At 44.3% G+C, this 19,695-nt stretch overlaps 1 pseudogene; it reads right to left on the reverse strand.

The window, feature by feature from the left end:
- Positions 1-9,704: 9,704 nt before the first annotated feature.
- Positions 9,705-19,695, reverse strand: part of LOC141020855 (uncharacterized) — a 105,727-nt pseudogene continuing 95,736 nt past the window's right edge.

A 19,695-nucleotide genomic window follows, 5' to 3' on the forward strand; every position in this document is an offset into this window, starting at 1 on the left:
GACCCAGCTGAGTCTCCCCTTCACCTGTAGGGTGGTCAAGCTCGAGCTCCTCAAATCCCTCCGCTATTTCATCCACCATCACAACAGCATAACCTTGTGAAATCGGACGGCAGTGAAAAGTTGCATCGGGTTCAGGAGGTGCAACAGAGCAGACAACCGCCTTGACTTTGAGGTTCTGCTATTGCGTCATAAGCTGGCAATGTTGAGCCTCTATGATAGCATCCACGGGGTAGATAGGAGCCGTGAAGTCAGGCTGCTGAACGAGCTCGGCGGAAGCCATGCCGCTTCTCCGCTGAGATGGCGGGGTAGCTTTTGGGGTAGCTCCGGCACCTCGCTGGCTCTCAACTTGTTCCTCTAGCTTTCGTACTCTTGCATTCAGCTTCTGAAGTTTGCACTGCTCCAGTTTCCTCCTCCTCTCCCGGGTTTTGTAACCGCCTGCACCGGAAAACCCAACCTTCCACGCAATGGAGCCTAGCTTGCCTCGTGTTCGTCCAGGGTGCTCAGGATTCCCGAGGGCCTCGGTGAGCTCGTTATTCTCTCTGTGGGGAATGAACGTCCCTTGCTGCGCTACGGCGATACACTTCTGAAGCTTCTTGACGAGTGTTGCAAGTTGCTCGTCCGTCCAAACGCACTTCCCTGTTTCAGGGTCCAAGGTTCCCCCAACCCCGAAGAACCAAATGCTTGAACGGTCTGGCCAGTTCAATGTCTCTGTTTCGACCCCTTTAGCAATCAGGTCATTCTCAGCTTTGTCTCACAATGGCCAGGCTTTGAGGTAGCCACCTGACCCCGTGCAATGGTGAAACTTCTTCTTTGCAACATTGTTCTTGTTTGTCTCTGACATCTTACTCCTCTCCGATGTCTTGTAGGCCACAAATGTGGGCCAGTGATCTCTTATCTTCTCAAATTGGCCGGTGAATTCTAGAGTCTTCCCTTTGTCGACATACATTGATTTCAACTCATTCTTCCACCTCCTGAATAGATCTGCCATCTTCTTAAGAGCATGAGCCTTGACCAATGGCTCTATAACTGGCTTATCCGGATCCTCCTCTGGCGGTAGGGTGAAATTTGCCTTCAGCGCGGTCCAAAGATCATTTTTCTGTCTATCGTTGACATAAGGAACTTGAGGGTCTTTGTTCTTAGGCTTATTCCATTGCTGGATGCTGATCGGGATCATGTCCCTAACAATAGCCCCGCACTGAGCAGAAAATGCTTCCTTGGTCCGCCTGGGTTCAATCCGTTGGCCATCGTCCGCGATTGTTGTGATCGTGAACCTTTCATCCCGGCGCAACCTTTTCTTCAGGCCTTGTCTTGTTACCGAAGTTTGGCTCGATCCAGAGGGCTAGAAAAGAAGGAAGAATAGTTAACATGTCTACATACCAAAACAATTAATGCATCAATTAGCTAGTCAGCACAGGCTTAATTAATATATATATCTCGCTAGACTTTGCAATAGCTCCCTCCTCCGTTCGGTCACCGGAGCCGTCATCACGGTCTCCTTCTTCCACCGGCATTCGGTCACCGGAGCCATCATGATCATGTCCTTCCTCCTCCATTGTTCGATCACCGGAGCCTGCTTCACCCTCTCCTTCCAGACCATGCCTCTCGCGAAAGTAAAACCGTGCCTCTCCCAAAAAAATAAAAAAATAATACGTATTTTTTTCCGAGAGGCACGCCCTGCCTCTCGCAAAAGCAAAACCGTGCCTCGCACGAGAGAAAAAAAAGAATGCGTTTTTTCTATTCCGAGAGGCACGACGGAAACAAAACCGCGCCTCTCACGGAAGAAAAATGAAAAAGAGAAAACTCATTTTTTTTCATTTCCGAGAGGCACGGCCGTGCCTCTCACGGAAGAAAAAAAAGAAAACACTGCCGTTTCCGAGGGGCACGGCCGTCGCTCAAAAATATATTTTTTTGAAATTGTTTTTTGTCGAAAAGTTAAGAAAGACTGGTGTGACGGTGTCCTGGACCAGGGGGTACTCACCACGTCGTCTCCCGATCAGTTGGATTGGGCCGAGGACCCCCATGGCCGTTTACTCATGGGCCAGTTCGGACAGCCGAAGTATACACGAGGAAGATTCCACAAGACTTGGTTATCAAGACAAGGACTCCTCTCCACCGGCGTATTCGACTAGGACTCTTGTTATCCTAGGCCTCTGGTACATTATATAAGCCGAGGCCAGGCTAGTCGATAGATCATTATGACATTACTCATCATACGCTTAGGTCTTAGACCACAACATATGATCTCGAGGTAGATCAACTCTTGTAATCTCTATATCATCAAGATCAATCAAGCAGGAAGTAGGGTATTACCTCCATTAAGAGGGCCCGAACCTAGGTAAACATCGTGTCCCCTGTCTCCTGTTACCCATCGATCCATGACACACAGCTTGGGACCCCCTACCCGAGATCCGCCGGTTTTGACACCGACAATGGTGCTTTCATTGAAAGTTCCGCTGTGTGATCGGCAAAAGGATCAATGGCTCGCCTGCAGATCAACTGCGACGTCGGCGTCTTCGTCGCCTCCTCGACTGGTCACCTTGGCTTGACCGAGGACTGTTCCCTACCTCCAATCATCATGTTCGGACGAGGGCCTTCATCAACATCAACTCCGATCTCTATCAAGATCATGGAGGAATCATCCATGGAGCTCGGGGGCTCAACGTCAACATTGTCCTCGGGCGACCGTGCTGTTTTTCTGGACAGCGTACTTGTATCCGCCGCCACCGCCTCCTCGAGTGTCGTTTTAACGATTGCTTCGGTGGAATTGTGCAGAATTGAGTCTACAACAACCCTGGAAAGTTTCGTCGAGTTCTGATGGAGGAATCTCTGGCAATCTACGATATACCGGAGCCCTGTCAAATCTGGACGGGAATCTGGACGAGTTTAGGGTGTGGTCTCCAGAGCCCAGCTCGGAGGTCCTTTGGAAGATCCAACCATTCATCTGCTGCAGAATTCTCATATCTACCATCCCTCAACATTTCAGCTCGATCCGGCCGTCCAAACTCCGGGAACCTTCCGATTAGTGCATCACTTTTCAGATCTGTTTTCTGCGCGAGGACGAATCCGACCCGAGTTCATATTTTTTATGAACGGGATTTCGGACATCCTTTTTGAAGGAAGTTTTGTATGGGGTATTGTGTTTTGTTCCCAAACACATCCCGCTAATGTTAAAGTCTTTTCCAATATTATCTTCACCATCGCGCCGGTGTCAAACCAGCCCGACAACATTGCTCTACGGCTGCCGACCTGCGCTAGACACGTCGTCGCTTTATTGAGCCGAGCTCAACTTCTTCGGATCATCATCTCGGCAAGCCGAACAAGAGTTCGGCATCGCGAAGGATAAATCATCACCAACATCGCTGCCCCACGGATTACACGAAGCGGGCACACCGGCATCGCCGCACGGTCACTTCATCAAGCCAGGCTTTGTCACGCCTTCACTTCGTCACGCCGACGCCCTGCATCGACATTGTCTTCGGCGCCAGGCCACATCTCTTTAAATAAATTATTTTTGCGTAAAGCAATTATGCAAGGATTATATATATATATATATATTATTTTTTGGACCGCACTATTTTATGTGTGCAGGTAATCGATTTTGACTGCGTTACGCGGTCACTTTGGCATCACCAGCCGACCCGTATTAGACTTCAGCATCCGACGCTCACAGCTTCGTCATGTTAACTGGACCGAGAACTTCATCTCGCCACATCGGCCGCGCAACGTCGTCGCTTCGTCAAACTAACGTCCACCATGCCGAACAGGTCGGCTGGCGTGGGGGCTTCATTGTCACCTTGCCAACCAACTCCGCCAGCTCGGCTAGACTGGGGGCTTCGCCTTACCACATCGGCCGAGCCGTGTCACTACTCCGGAGTGCCAAACTCCTTGCTCGGACACCTCAGGCTCGGGGGCTTGGACCTCGGCCATGCCGAGGACTGCGAACCTTGTCGGATCTGTCACGGATCAATGGGCGTCTTCGTCCCGCCACAAGCCCGAATCGCGTCATCAACACCGAGCGCGGTAACCAGCTAAGTCGCTTTCATGCTCAAAGACTTTCAGTTTTAAATTTTGTTTGGTTCGACCAAGCATTATACTTTTTTGGCAAAACGTTGTTCATAAAAAACTTCCTTGTCAAAACTTTGTTTGTGACACACAAATTCAAATACCCCGTTTACTTGGGGGCTTTCTTTATGAAGCCTTTCCTCTTGCATATGATTATACTTGTATGGCTTCGTTCCTTGTTCGTGTATTACGCCATAGTATGTACCATATTGACTTAAGTGTTCCGCAAGCTGTGTTGCCTTGCTCCTGTGTTTACCACTACATTCCCGATTGTTCGGCTAGGGAGTAAAGGGAGCACCTCTGCGATTGTCATGGTCGGGTTATCCAAGCTCGGACCTCAGACTGGGTGAAGTCGAAAGCTAGCGCCCTTATTGTTTTCAATCATGGTCGACACACGACGGAACTCATGAGTACAAAAAATCTATTGCACAAGTCTCATAATAATAATGAGCAACCGAAGAAAGGTATCGGTGGGGTACTATTTTCTTCGAAGATGCTTCTTACACTTCGTCAGTAATATAGCATAAGTTCCCTGAGCACGCTTTGTCTGTTACAGCCTTTTGGCCTGATTGCCTGGTTATCGGAAACACCGTCGGTATTCTCGACAGGTGGAGTACATAACACTTTTCGGCCCTTGACCGAAGAGGAAGAAGCCGACGGTCGGTTAAGACGCGTTTAAAGTTCGGGTGAATACATATATGATATAAGTACTTCGGTACATACAATCATTATACATAAAAATCTTTTACCCAAGTCACTTGGGGGCTCTTAAATTAGTATGAACCGTTTTAAAGTAAATGTGTTTTCTTCTTGGTCGTTGCAAAGTCTTTTTCTACCGCTCCTTTTTTGACTCGAGTGTATGGTCAATAGCCGGATAGCCTGTTTTCTCTCTAAAAGCCGCTCAAGTTTAGTTCGTTGAACTGGCCTCGGAGAAGTACTCCGCCTTCGGGATAAGGAGCTTGAAGCCGTAGGCTAACCCGCTTGAAAGTCTTGAGATCGGATGTGTCATGTTAAAGCACGATAGAAGCACAATTTTTTTTCTTTTTTCTCCAATTTTCGGATTGGCACCGAACACTTGATCTAGTTCGGTCGTCAAGTTTTTACTGAAGTTTTTTGGTTTTCCAAGCCTATGGCACTTTTAAATTATTTGTGTGTTTCCAGCATAAGTCTCACAGTGCAACGCCGGACACATTTAGAGATTCGGCAAAAACATTCTCGGATATTGCTATATATGCATCGGTTTCGAATTGTGTCTTTGGTCAATAGTTGGGTTACCCGGCTCCTGTGCTTGCCTCCTATGTTCCGCTTTGTTCGGCTAGGTGCGCAAAGGGAGAACCACTGCGATTGTGCTTCCAGCTAGCATAGTTAAGCGCCTCAGTGGAGAAAGCCAAAAACTGACTGTCACAATAAGCGTAAACTGGTCAGCGATCCGATGACTGTATTAAACTATAAGATCGATAGAAGTCACCCCGTGTTAAATGACGGCGTTCATAACATTGGCCGAAGTGTTTACGGCTTGACCTCGACTGTCGCCGAACACTAACCGGGGGCTAGTTACCGGCCTCCCAACTTTAAGCTCCTATGACTAAGTGAAAGTTATAAAGCCCGCATATCTGATTGCCTCGTTTCCGCTAACACAACCGCCTTCGGGCACCGAGACGTCGGCTAAGGGTTATTTTGTTATTGCGGAAACACCCTGTGTAGCATCTACAAGAGGGTGGAAGCCGACGATGGGCCACTTTCAAATGATAAATGATCGCAACGGAGTCAAAATAAATATATCATCAGCGTTTCTATTTAATATACAAGAGCCGCCTTCCACAATCATCGTTATAAAGCCATAAATATGCATCAATTTGACTTAAGATTTTGGCCAAGCTGGGTTGCCTGGCTCCTGTGCTTACCCCTACGTTCCTGATTGTTCGGCTAGGCGGTAAAGGGAGCAGCTCTGTGATTGTTACTACCGGGTCATCCGAGTTAGTACCTCAGACAGGGTGAAGCCGAAAGCTAGCAATATTAAAGGATCACATTGGTCGGCAATGATAGAAGTGAAAATTTTGGTTCATTAATACCATAGAGTTCGGGAACTTTTCCCGAAATAAATCCTCAATATTTTCCTCCCACATTGATCGGATCGGAGGTGAGGTTTCATGATCATGATAAGCATGACAACCCAAAGAAAGGAACCGATAGCGGGACTATTTACTTTGGAAGATGTTTCTTACGTTAAAACGTAATATAACATATCTCTCCGTGTACCTTTGTTTATAAAACCGTATGGCCGGATTGCCTTGTTTTCCATAAACGTAATATAACATATCTCTAACGGCTTTATAAAGTAGGAAAACACTCCTCGGCTACTAGCCGAAGAGGTTGAAGCCGATGGTCGGTCAACAAAGTTTTGTACAATGCGGATCCGAGCATTAATGATGTAAAGTACTTGGGTACATAGAGTCATTACACATAAATTGTGAGCAAAAATCAATTTTTTCGCAGCCAATCTTTTAAAGAGTCAATAGCACAGTCTCTTTGAGACAACCGATCAGTTGACATAACACTCTCATAGTTCCCTATTGGCATTGATTTCCTATCTATTAAGCCCCTTAAGGCCGAACTTGGCGAGCTCAACTTTCGTTAGCTTTAACTCCCTTTTGAGATCTTTATTCTCTTTCCGAGAAGTTTGTGTTAAACACAACAAAATTTTCTGTCAAACGGATATCGATCCTTAATTCGGCCATCCGTGCCCACATTAAGGCTCGGGGGCTACTGGGCTTCGCGCTTATTATTTACAAATATTACAGGGGCACATCGATCCCCTGATCTGGTGTTGCCACCAGACCAGTGTCTTGGGGGCTACTGCATTGCCTATTCAATGCAGAAAACTCAAAGTGCTTAGTGTTCGGCTTGACCGAACTATGGGCAAACGCGTCTTCGGACAACAATAGGTACCATCTGGACCTATCTGGCATCAAGCTAATATATTGCGGCAACTTCTCAAGACCCTCTCTCAAGGGCACGTTCGCCGATCACTATTATCTCTAATATATTACACTACGTTTATATTCCTACGTATGCTGACGAGCTAGGAGTTGATCCTCAGGCCGATTTCGCGCATCGACCTGAGTCCAGGGGCTACTAGGATCAGCGGTTCTATGTTTTCCTTCAGGTGCATCTCGGGTTTTAGACTGACACACACCTTGAGGGCTACTGGATATACATATACTGGCCATATATCTCGGGAGAGAATAAATTGCACCAATAAAAAATATTCACAAAAATCAGCCCGCGGTCGGGGTGGTGCACCACCTCGGAAGTAGTCCGGCATAAAGCTCGGACGCCAGTGGCTAGCTCCATAGAGGGCATTTCCGGTATTAAGCTCGGCAAAACTCCTTCAACTTTTTTGAACCAAGGTGATCTATGACACCTCGGATATAGTCCAGCGTTGGAGCTCGGATACAGTCCGGCGTTGGAGCTTGGACACAGTCCGGCGTTGGAGCTCAGATACATTCCGGCGTTGGAGCTCGGAAGCAGTCTGGTGTTCGTGCTTGGCTGCAAAAGATACCTCGAATGCAGTCCGGCGTTGGGGCTCGGATGCAAGAGGACACCGCCACACGGGAACAACTTCAAACCTGAGGTGTGGCGTAAAAAATAACAAGGCATTGACAAAGGCCGAGAACTTAAATGGGCTCCTCGGATACCCGACGTGTAAACTCTTCGGATTCACCTCGGCGATCCTCAAAATCGAAGAGAAGATTTGTTGAACCAGTTTTCAAGACCGACGACTGAAGACGAAGAACAGTTCAAAAGAATAGAGGAGCGTCCCCAACTTGAAGACCGGTTCAGGGAGGCTACTGACGGTGTCCTAGACCAGGGGGTACTCACCACATCGTCTCCCGATTAGTTGGATTGGGCCGAGGACCCCCATGGTCGTTTACTCATGGGCCAGTTCGGACAGCCGAAGTATACACGAGGAAGATTCCACAAGACTTGGTGATCAAGACAAGGACTCCTCTCCACCGGCATATTCGACTAGGACTCTTGTTATCCTAGGCCTCTGGTACATTATATAACCCGAGGCCAGGCTAGTCGATAGATCATTATGACATTACTCATCATACCCTTAGGTCTTAGACCACAACATATGATCTCGAGGTAGATCAACTCTTGTAATCTATATATCATCAAGATCAATCAAGCAGGAAGTAGGGTATTACCTCCATTAAGAGGGCCCGAACCTGGGTAAACATCGTGTCCCCTGTCTCCTGTTACCCATCGATCCATGACACACTGCTTGGGACCCCCTACCCGAGATCCGCCGGTTTTGACACCGACATGGGGGAAAACCGAAAAGTCGAAAATAAAACAGGAAAAATACCATCTAAAAAGCCGAAGATGCCTGCGGAAAAAATAAATGTTTTGTATATCCAACACGTTTTCTCTACATTAATAGCTCTCTGGAGGTTGGGATAGCTATTTCTGAACTTATTTTCCTTTTAGTTCAGAACATTGTTTGTAAATGCTAGCTGATAAGGTTTCTCATCTAGAATTTCATAGATTGTGTATTTCCATTTCTAGCCATTAATTATATGGTTAATGCTACCTCCCAACACAAAGTCTTCAGGGATTTGTACTGTGAACAAAACTAAGTGCAATCATCTGTACAAAACAGCAGAGATGCAAGATGCTTTATCAATTTCACCCTCGCTGTTTACAATATTTATTTGCTTGCACATGCGTGTACGACCTGAACAAAATGCCCATGATTTCTACAGATTTCAAGCATTCTGATCACACACACACACACACACACAAGCAAGTGCATCTATCAAATCAGAAAACTTGTAGTAGTTTGTACTATACAATACATGGTTGTGCAGTATAGAACACAGCACAAGGCCGTGTTTTCCTTTCAGCGTCGGATGAAGAATGAGTGGCAGATATGGTAGGCTAAGGCTCTCTCTGCCTTTGCTCTACAAAGGCACTGAAGCTGAGTCCGGAGGAGAGAGATAGAGAGAGGAACATTTGTGGGGTCTACAAAGATTTGACTTAATCTTATATACGAAAAGTGGGCTGTAAAATACTCCCTCCGTTTCTTTTTAGTTTGTATATAAGATTTGGTCAAAGTCAAACTTTGTAAAGTTTGATCAACTTTGTAGGAAAAATATCAACATCTACAATGCTAAAACTATATAGTATGAAAATTAATTTCACGATGCATCTAACAATATTTATTTCATATTGTGAATCTTGATATTTTTCTATAAACTTAGTCAAAGATAAAAAAGAATTGACTTTGACCAAATCTTATATGTAGACTAAAAAGAAACGGAGGGAGTACAAAGCAATACAATGAAGTGGGCCTACAACCAACACGAAGCACATTGCACCTGGACGGTAGATGATTCACCACGTCCCATTGTTCCACGATACAATGCCCTTTTTCTACTCTCCACTAATCTTCATATTTCTACTCCATGGGTATAGATTTGTGAGCTTTCTCTCATGCCCAACCATTGTAAACCCGTCTAGCACCGGTGAGCTCCTCACTCTCCCCATCTTCCTCCACATGATTTCCCTTCAGACTTTTCTCCGGCTTCTTCTTCTGATGAATATTAGAAGACAAGAGATAGAAATGGGGCAATTTGATCAGCAATGATTGATCACATGATGTAGTGCAGTGATGTGCAAGTCTCGTTTAACTTTTTTTGTGGGAAAATGCATTGTGGTTTTTAACCTAGAGCTAAGCGATTGATATAACATTGCATCTTGTAATACACTGACTGAACTCCAACGGGCTATATACCGAGCCGAGCTAACGGATAAATTCACTACATATTGGACAAATTAAGCAAAAAATATAGATAATCCTACTCAATAACCGGACCATGATAACTATTACAATAAATCAATTTAGACAATTATAATAGTCGAGCACTCCAACTACACATCCCCCGTCCTCCGGGTGGAAAGAACTTTACTTCTTCGACGCCTCTATTTCACCATGCTCACCTATGTAGGGCTTATGGCGATGATCCAATACCATCCTAGGTCGCGGTCTTCTTCTAGTACACCTTGCCACCAAACAGTCTACTGAACATGCTGAACAAGTGTTGCCGCATGCTGAACAAGTGTTGCAGCCAAGAGCTATTCGCACTGAGAGGTAGGTTGGGCATCAACACCCCAGCACAAGTGTTATTGCTTCTTGAAGTATTAGCTGGACCGTGCTGGATTGGAGCAATTGTGAGCTGGGGGAGGAGCCACATGCACATGTCGCTGTCCCATCCTTGGGGCAGCCACTCGACAAACTCTGTCGTGTTGTACCTGAACATGCCATGTCGCTCATGCGGCAGGCGGCCGCCCTGGTCATCGTAGTACAAGAAGTAGGCGAACCCACCGGTCACGCCCAGACGGGACGCGTCCACGGCGAAACTATCAGGCCACCCCAGGAACAACACGCGGTCCTCCATGCTCCGGCCATCTTTCCTTGGCCACATCAACTTTTCCGGCCCCTTGGTGACCTCCTCAAGCGTGTGCATGGACATCGAGAGTGCGTCGACGATTCTTACCTTGATCAGGGTATATACTTCAAAATGTGCACCGACACCCACAACAGCTCCCAGCGGGACTCAAGCACATAGCTGCGCTCGTGGAAGTAGCCCTCTCACAGGCGTGGCATCGACCATGGCCTATGAACCAGCACGTCGTCGCTGTTGGTTGCGGCTGTGGACTCCCCTGTCACACTCACGACGTGCCAGAGGCTGTCCTCAACGGTCACATGGATCTCGTTTGTCTCTGACATCTTCTTACTCCTCTTCGATGTCTTGTAGGCCACAAATGTGGGTCAGTGATATCTTATCTTCTCAAATCGGCCGGTGAATTCTGGAGTCTTCCCTTTGTCGACATACATTGATTTCAACTCATTCTTCCACCTCCTGAATAGATCTGCCATCTTCTTAAAAGCATGATCCTTGACCAATGGCTCTATAACTGGCTTATCCGGATCCTCCTCTGGCGGTAGGGTGAAATTTGCCTTCAGCGCGGTCCAAAGATCATTTTCTGTCTATCGTTGACATAAAGAACTTGAGGGTCTTCGTTCTTAGGCTTATTCCATTGTTGGATGCTAATCGGGATTATGTACCTAACAATAGCCCCGCACTGAGCAGAAAATGCTTCCTTGGTCCGCCTGGGTTCAATCCGTTGGCCATCGTCCGCGATTGCTGTGATCGTGAACCTTTCATCCTGGCGCAACCTTTTCTTCGGGCCTCATCTCGTTACCGAAGTTTGGCTCGATCCGGAGGGCTAGAAAAGAAGGAAGAAGAGTTAATATGTCTACCTACCAAAACAATTAATGCATCAATTAGCTAGTCAGCACAGACTTAATTAATATATATACCTCGCTAAACTTTGCAACAGCTCCCTCCTCCGTTAGGTCACTGGAGCCGTCATCACGGTCTCCTTCTTCCACTGGCATTCGGTCACCGGAGCCATCATGATCATGTCCTTCCTCCTCCATTGTTCGATCACCGGAGCCTGCTTCACCCTCTCCTTCCAGACCATCGGTGTCGTTGAGTTACGATAAGATATCACCTTGATACGTCTCCATCGTATCTATAATTTTTTATTGTTCCGTGCCAATATTATACATCTTCCATATACTTTTGGCAAATTTTTATACTATTTTTGGGACTAACATATTGATGCAGTGCCCAGTGCCAGTTCCTGTTTGTTGCATGTTTTATGTTTCGCAGAAACCCCATATCAAAGGAATCCAAACGGGATGAAAACGGACGGAGAATATTTTTGGAATATTTGGAAAATATGGAAGAAGAATCAACGCGAGACGGTGCCCGAGGTGGCCACGAGGTAGGGGGCGCGCCTGCCCCCCTCGTGGGCCATCCGTAAGGCGGTTGCTGCTCTACTTTGGCCGCAAGAAAGCTAATTTTCAGAGAAAAATCTGGCGAAGGTTTCAATCCAATCGGAGTTACGGATCTCCATATATATACGAAACGGTGAAAGGGCAGAAGACCAGAACGCAGAAACAGAGAGAGACAGAGAGACAGATCCAATCTGGGAGGGGCTCTCGCCCCTCCCATGCCATGGAGGCCAAGCACCAGAGGGGAAACCCTTCTCCCATCTAGGGAGGAGGTCAAGGAAGAAGGGGGCCCCTCTCCCCCTCTCTTTCGGTGGCGCCGGAACGCTGCCGTGGCCACCATCATCATCACCGCGATCTTCACCAACACCTCCGCCATCTTCACCAACATCTCCATCACCTTTCCCCCTCTATCTACAGCGGTCCACTCTCCCGCAACCCGCTGTACCCTCTACTTGAACATGGTGCTTTATGCTTCATATTATTATCCAACGATGTGTTGCCGTCCTATGATGTCTGAGTAGATTTTCGTTGTCCTACCGGTGGTTGATGAATTGCTATGATTGATTTAATTTGCTTGTGGTTATGTTGTTGTCCTTTGGTGCCCATCATATGAGCGCGCGCGTGGATCACACCATAGGGTTAGTTGTATGTTGATAGGACTATGTATTGGAGGGCAAGAGTGACAAAAGCTTCTACCTAGCATAGAAATTGATGCATACGGGATTGAAGGGGGACCAATATATCTTAATGCTATGGTTGGGTTTTACCTTAATGAACGTTAGTAGTTGCGGATGCTTGCTAATAGTTCCAATCATAAGTGCATATAATTCCAAGTCAGGGATGACATGCTAGCAGTGGCCTCTCCCACATAAAACCTGCTATCAGTCTAGTAAAGTAGTCAATTGCTTAGGGACAATTTCACAACTCCTACCACCACTTTTCCACACTCGCTATATTTACTTTATTGTGTCTTTATCTAAACAGCCCCTAGATTTTATTTACGTGCTCTTTATATTCTTGCTAACCTATCCAAAAACACCTACAAAGTACTTCTAGTTTCATACTTATTTCCGGTAAAGCGAACGTCAAGTGTGCGTAGAGTTGTATCGGTGGTCGATAGAACTTGAGGGAATATTTGTTCTACCTTTAGCTCCTCGTTGGGTTCGACACTCTTACTTATCGAAAGAGGCTACAATTGATCCCCTATACTTGTGGGTTATCAAGACCTTTTTCTGGCACCGTTGCCAGGGAGTCATAGCGAGTGTGTGCTTGTCTGCTTTATCACTAAGTAATTTTTATTTGCTGTTCTTAGTTGTTTTCTATCTTTAGTTATGGGTAGGAAGCAAAATACCAAAAAAAATAGTTGTACCTACTGAACCAATGGTTGAAGAACCACTCAAAATCTATCACACTCCTGAAGCTTATTACTTGGATCATCTTCGATCCCTATGTGCTCGTGCTGAAACCCCAACTAGCTTAGTTGAGGGCAAATCTTTAGATGAGCATGCTTGTTATGTGCGACACCGCATATCTGAAAAAGGGAAACATTTACTGGATCAAATTCATCGTTTGCAATGCTATGCTTGGAATTTATGCGAAATATATGATATTAGTAGTTGTTCTGAAGACCCTAAGAAACACCTTCCCTACCAATGTTTGTTTAGTGATAATGGAATCGTATCTTCTTATGCTAAGGGTGTTTATAATTACTATGATGTTCAACAAATTGAAGAATTTGTTGCTTTTAGGATGCTTATGAAATTGATTCTTTGATTGAAAAGTATGATGCTACTCTTTACAAATCTGAAAATTTTGCCATACTTGAATATTGCTATGATAATTATGCTTCTAATGCCTATGTTAAACCATATATTGAGGACTCTTCCGTTGTCCAACAAGAGACTAATATTTTGCAGGAGTCTATGGAAGAAGAAATTGATGAAACTGTGAGCTCATTGGATGAAAAAGATGATGGGGAGAGCGAAGAACAAAAGGAGGAAGAGCGGATTAGCTACCCGTGCCCACCTTCTAATCAGAGTAACTCTTCAACTCATACATTGTTTAATTTCCCTTCGTGCTTACCGAAGGATGATTGCTATGATGATATTTATGATCCCGTTGATTCTTTTGAAATATCCCTTTTTGATGATGCTTGCTATGCTTGTGGCCAAGATGCCAATATGAATTATGCTTATGGAGATGAACTTGCTATAGTTCCTTATGTTAAACATGAAATTGTTGCTATTGCACCCACGCATGATAGTCCTATTATCTTTTTGAATTCTCCCGACTACACTATATCGGAGAAGTTTGCCCTTATTAAGGATTATATTGATGGGTTGCGTTTTACTATTACACATGATGATTTTGATGAATATAATATGCATGTGCTTGCTGCTCCTACTTGCAATTATTATGAAAGAGGAACTACATCTCCGCCTCTCCATGTTTCCAACACGAAAAAATTGCAAGAAACTGTTTATACTATGCATTGGCCTTTACTATGTGTGCATGAATTGTTCTTTTATGACATGCTGATGCATAGGAAGAGAGTTGGACTTCGTCATTACATGATATATGTTACTTTGTGCTCACTACTAAATTACAAATCATTGTTAATTAAAATTGGCTTTGATATACCTTGTGATCCGGGTGGATTCACTACTTGAGCACTATATGCCTAGCTTAATGGCTTTAAAGAAAGCGCTGCCAGGGAGACAACCCGGAAGTTTTAGAGAGTCATTTATTTCTGCTGTGTGCTTTTATATAGTTTAAAAACAAAAAAATAAAGAGGGGAACCCAAAACTTTTCAAAAAGAAAAGTGAAAGTGAGATAGACGAGCATTGTGAAAGTGGGGGACGTCCTTGAACTTTGTTCATGCCCATGGAAACTTTGTGAATCTTAATTACAGAAACTTTTCAACAAAAATAATTATCCCCTTGTACAATTCCATTGTATTATAAAAATAATGTGCCAAGGTTTGCCTTTAGGATGTTTACAATGCTTGTTGGTTTGTACGGTGCGGGACAGAAACTTTGGCTGTAGTGCGCGATTTTACATTTTTTACTGGAACGTCAAATTGTTCTGGAACTTTTTGCAATGTCTTTATATACAAATATTTTATTTTTCCTAACTTTGGAAGAATTTTTGAAGTACCAGAAGTATGGTTAATTTTCAGATTATTACAGACTGTTCTGTTTTAGACAGATTCTATTTTTGATGCATAGTTTGCTTGTTTTGATGAAACTATCAATTTATATCAGTGGATTAAGCCATGGAAAAGTTATATTACAGTAGCTATAATGCAAAAACAAAATATGAATTGGTTTGCAACAGTACTTAGAGTAGTGATTTGCTTTAATTATACTAACGGATCTTACCGAGTTTTCTGTTGAAGTTTTGTGTGGATGAAGTGTTCGATGATCGAGAAAGTCTCGATGTGAGAAGAAGGAAGAGAGGCAAGAGCTCAAGCTTGGGGATGCCCGAGGCACTCCAAGTAAATATTCAAGGAGACTCAAGCGTCTAAGCTTGGGGATGCCCCGGAAGGCATCCCATCTTTCTTCAACAAGTATCGGTATGTTTTCGGATTCATTTCGTTCATGCGATATGTGCAAATCTTGGAGCGTCTTTTGCATTTAGTTTTCACTTTTCTTTTATGCACCATGCTGGTATGAGATAGTCCTTGGTTGATTTATAGAATGCTCTTTGCACTTCACTTATATCTTTTGAGTATGGCTTTATAGAATGCTTCATGTGCTTCACTTATATCGTTTGAAGTTTGGATTGTCTGTTTCTCTTCACATAGAAAACCGCCATTTGTAGAATGCTCTTTTGCTTCACTTATATTTGTTAGAGCGTGGGCATATCTTTTGTAGAAAGAATTAAACTCTCTTGCTTCACTTATATCCATTTAGAGAGTTGACAGGAATTGGTCATTCACATGGTTAGTCATAAAATCCTACATAAAACTTGTAGATCACTGAATATGGCATGTTTGATTCCCTGCAATAGTTTTGCGATATAAAGATGGCGATATTAGAGTCATGCTAGTGGGTAGTTGTGGATTAGTAGAAATACTTGTGTTGAGGTTTGTGATTCCTGTAGCATGCAAGTATGGTGAACCGTTATGTGATGAAGTCGGAGCATGATTTATTTATTGATTGTCTTCCTTATGAGTGGCGGTCGGGGACGAGCGATGGTCTTTTCCTACCAATCTATCCCCGTAGGAGCATGCGCGTAGTACTTTGTTTCGATGACTAATAGATGTTTGCAATAAGTATATGAGTTCTTTATGACTAATGTTGAGTCCATGGATTATACGCACTCTCACCCTTCCATCATTGCTAGCCTCTTCGGTACCGTGCATTGCCCTTTCTCACCTCGAGAGTTGGTGCAAATTTCGCCGGTGCATCCAAACCCCATGATACGATACGCTCTATCACACATAAGCCTCATTATATCTTCCTCAAAACAGCCACCATACCTACCTATCATGGCATTTCCATAGCCATTCCGAGATATATTGCGATGCAACTTCCATCATCATCATATACATGACTTGAGCATTTATTGTCATATTGCTTTGCATGATCATAAGATAGCTATCATGATGTTTTCATGGCTTGTCCGTTTTTTGATGTCATTGCTACGCTAGATCATTGCACATCCCGGTACACCGCCGGAGGCATTCATATAGAGTCATATCTTTGTTCTAGTATTGAGTTGTAAGTAAATAAAAGTGTGATGATCATCATTATTATAAAATTGTCCCATTTGAGGTTATCAAAATAAAAGAGGCCAAAGAAGCCCAAATAAAAAAAGAGGCCAAAGAAGCCCACCAAAAAAATATGAAAAAAATAAAAAAATAAAAATAAAAAAATAAAAAAATGAGAGAAAAAGAGAGAAGGGACAATGTTACTATCCTTTTACCACACTTGTGCTTCAGAGTAGCACCATGTTCTTCATATAGAGAGTCTCTTTAGTTATCACTTTCATATACTAGTGGGAATTTTCATTATAGAACTTAGCTTGTATATTCCGATGATGGGCTTCCTCAAACGCCCGAGGTCTTCATGAGCAAGCAAGTTGGATGCACACCCACTTAGTTTTCAGTTTGAGATTTCATACACTTATAGCTCTTAGTGCATCCGTTGCATGGCAATCCCTACTCCTCGCATTGACATCAATTGATGGGCATCTCCATAGCCCATTGGTTAGCCACGTCGATGTGAGACTTTCTCCTTTTTGTCTTCTCCACACAACCTCCACCATCATATTCTATTCCACCTATAGTGCTATGTCCATGGCTCACGCTCATGTATTGCGTGGAAGTTGAAAAGGTTTGAGAACGTCAAAAGTATGAAACAATTGCTTGGCTTGTCATCGGGGTTGTGCATAATGTGAATATTTTGTGTGGTGAAGATGGATCATAGCCAGACTATATGATTTTGTAGGGATAACTTTCTTTGGCCATGTTATTTTGAAAAGACATGATTGCTTTATTTGTAGGCTTGAAGTATTATTGTTTTTATGTCAAATGATAGACTATTGCTTTGAATCATTTGTGTCTTAATATTCATGCCATGATTAGATACATGATCAAGATTATGCTAGGTAGCATTCCACATCAGAAATTATCTTTTTTATCATTTACCTACTCGAGGACGAGCAGGAATTAAGCTTGGGGATGTTGATACGTCTTTGTCGTATCTATAATTTTTTATTGTTCCATGCCAATATTATACAGCTTCCATATACTTTTGGCAACTTTTTATACTATTTTTGGGACTAACATATTGATCCAGTGCCCAGTGCCGGTTCCTGTTTGTTGCATGTTTTATGTTTCGCAGAAACCCCATATCAAACGGAATCCAAACGGGATGAAAACGGATGGAGAATATTTTTGGAATATTTGGAAAATATGGGAAGAAGAATCCACGCGAGACGGTGCCCGAGGTGGCCACAAGGTAGGGGGCGCCTGCCCCCCTGGGCGCACCTGCCCCCCTCGTGGGCCACCCGTAAGGCGGTTGCTTCTCTACTTTGGCCGCAAGAAAGCTAATTTTCGGAGAAAAATCTGGGCGAAGGTTTCAATCCAATCAGAGTTACAGATCTCCATATATATATACGAAACGGTGAAAGGGCAGAAGACCAGAACGCAGAAACAGAGAGAGACAGAGAGACAAATCCAATCTCGGAGGGGCTCTCGCCCCTCCCATGCCATGGAGGCCAAGGACCAGAGGGGAAACCCTTCTCCCATCTAGGGAGGAGGTCAAGGAAGAAGAAGAAGAAGGGGCCCCCTCTCCCCCTCTCTTCCGATGGCGCCGGAACGCTGCTGTGGCCACCATCATCATCATCGCGATCTTCGCCAAGACCTCTGCCATCTTCACCAACATCTCCATCACCTTCCCCCCTCTATCTACAGCGGTCCACTCTCCCGCAACCCACTGTACCCTCTACTTGAACATGGTGCTTTATGCTTCATATTATTATCCAACGATGTGTTGCCATCCTATGATGTCTGAGTAGATTTTCGTTGTCCTATCGGTGGTTGATGAATTGCTATGATTGATTTAATTTGCTTGTGGCTATGTTGTTGTCCTTTGGTGCCCATCATATGAGCGCGCGCATGGATCACACCATAGGGTTAGTTGTATGTTGATAGGACTATGTATTGGAGGGCAAGAGTGATAGAAGCTTCTACCTAGCATAGAAATTGATGCATGCGGGATTGAAGGGGGACCAATATATCTTAATGCTATGGTTGGGTTTTACCTTAATGAACGTTAGTAGTTGCGGATGCTTGCTAATAGTTCCAATCATAAGTGCATAGAATTCCAAGTCAGGGATGACATGCTAGCAGTGGCCTCTCCCACATAAAACCTGCTATCAGTCTAGTAAAGTAGTCAATTGCTTAGGGACAATTTCACAACTCCTACCACCACTTTTCCACACTCGCTATATTTACTTTATTGTGTCTTTATCTAAACAGCCCCTAGATTTTATTTACGTGCTCTTTATATTCTTGCTAACCTATCCAAAAACACCTACAAAGTACTTCTAGTTTCATACTTATTTCCGATAAAGCGAACGTCAAGTGTGCGTAGAGTTGTATCGGTGGTCGATAGAACTTGAGGGAATATTTGTTCTACCTTTAGCTCCTCGTTGGGTTTGACACTCTTACTTATCGAAAGAGGCTACAATATATCCCCTATACTTGTGGGTTATCACACCTCCACCGAGGATTATGTCCCCCAATGACTGTTCTGTTTCCAAGTCTTTGTGCTCCATAGTTTCTGCAAATATTACAACATGGAAATTAATATACAAACATGACAAATGGATATATTAGTGGCAAACATAGACCTAGCTAGATAACCACAACAAGGAATATTAATTAGTGGCATCGACGCTTCTACGGTTTGGGGTGGCCTGGACAACGCTTCTAGGGTTTGGGGTGGCCTCGGCAACGCTTCTAGGGTTTGGGGTGGTCTCGACGCTTCTAGGGTTTGGGGTGGCCTCGACGCTTCTAGGGTTTGAGGTGGCCTCGCGGCAACGCTTATAGGGTTTGGGCCAAACCGCCTCTCTCATGAATGTCCGACGTCCGGACCGACAAGGGATTTAAGAAAATGGCGCTATTATGGATGTGCAGAAAATGGTCCCTATTTTTCCTGATCTCATCTACCCTTCTATATGTGACGTTGTCTAGTGTCAAAAGGATTCAAGAAAACCATGGCTTCATCATTAGTCGGAAGTAACAGGCG

The sequence above is a fragment of the Aegilops tauschii genome, chromosome 3, assembly GCF_002575655.3.
Source record: "Aegilops tauschii subsp. strangulata cultivar AL8/78 chromosome 3, Aet v6.0, whole genome shotgun sequence".
In the NCBI taxonomy this organism is placed as follows: domain Eukaryota; kingdom Viridiplantae; phylum Streptophyta; class Magnoliopsida; order Poales; family Poaceae; genus Aegilops; species Aegilops tauschii.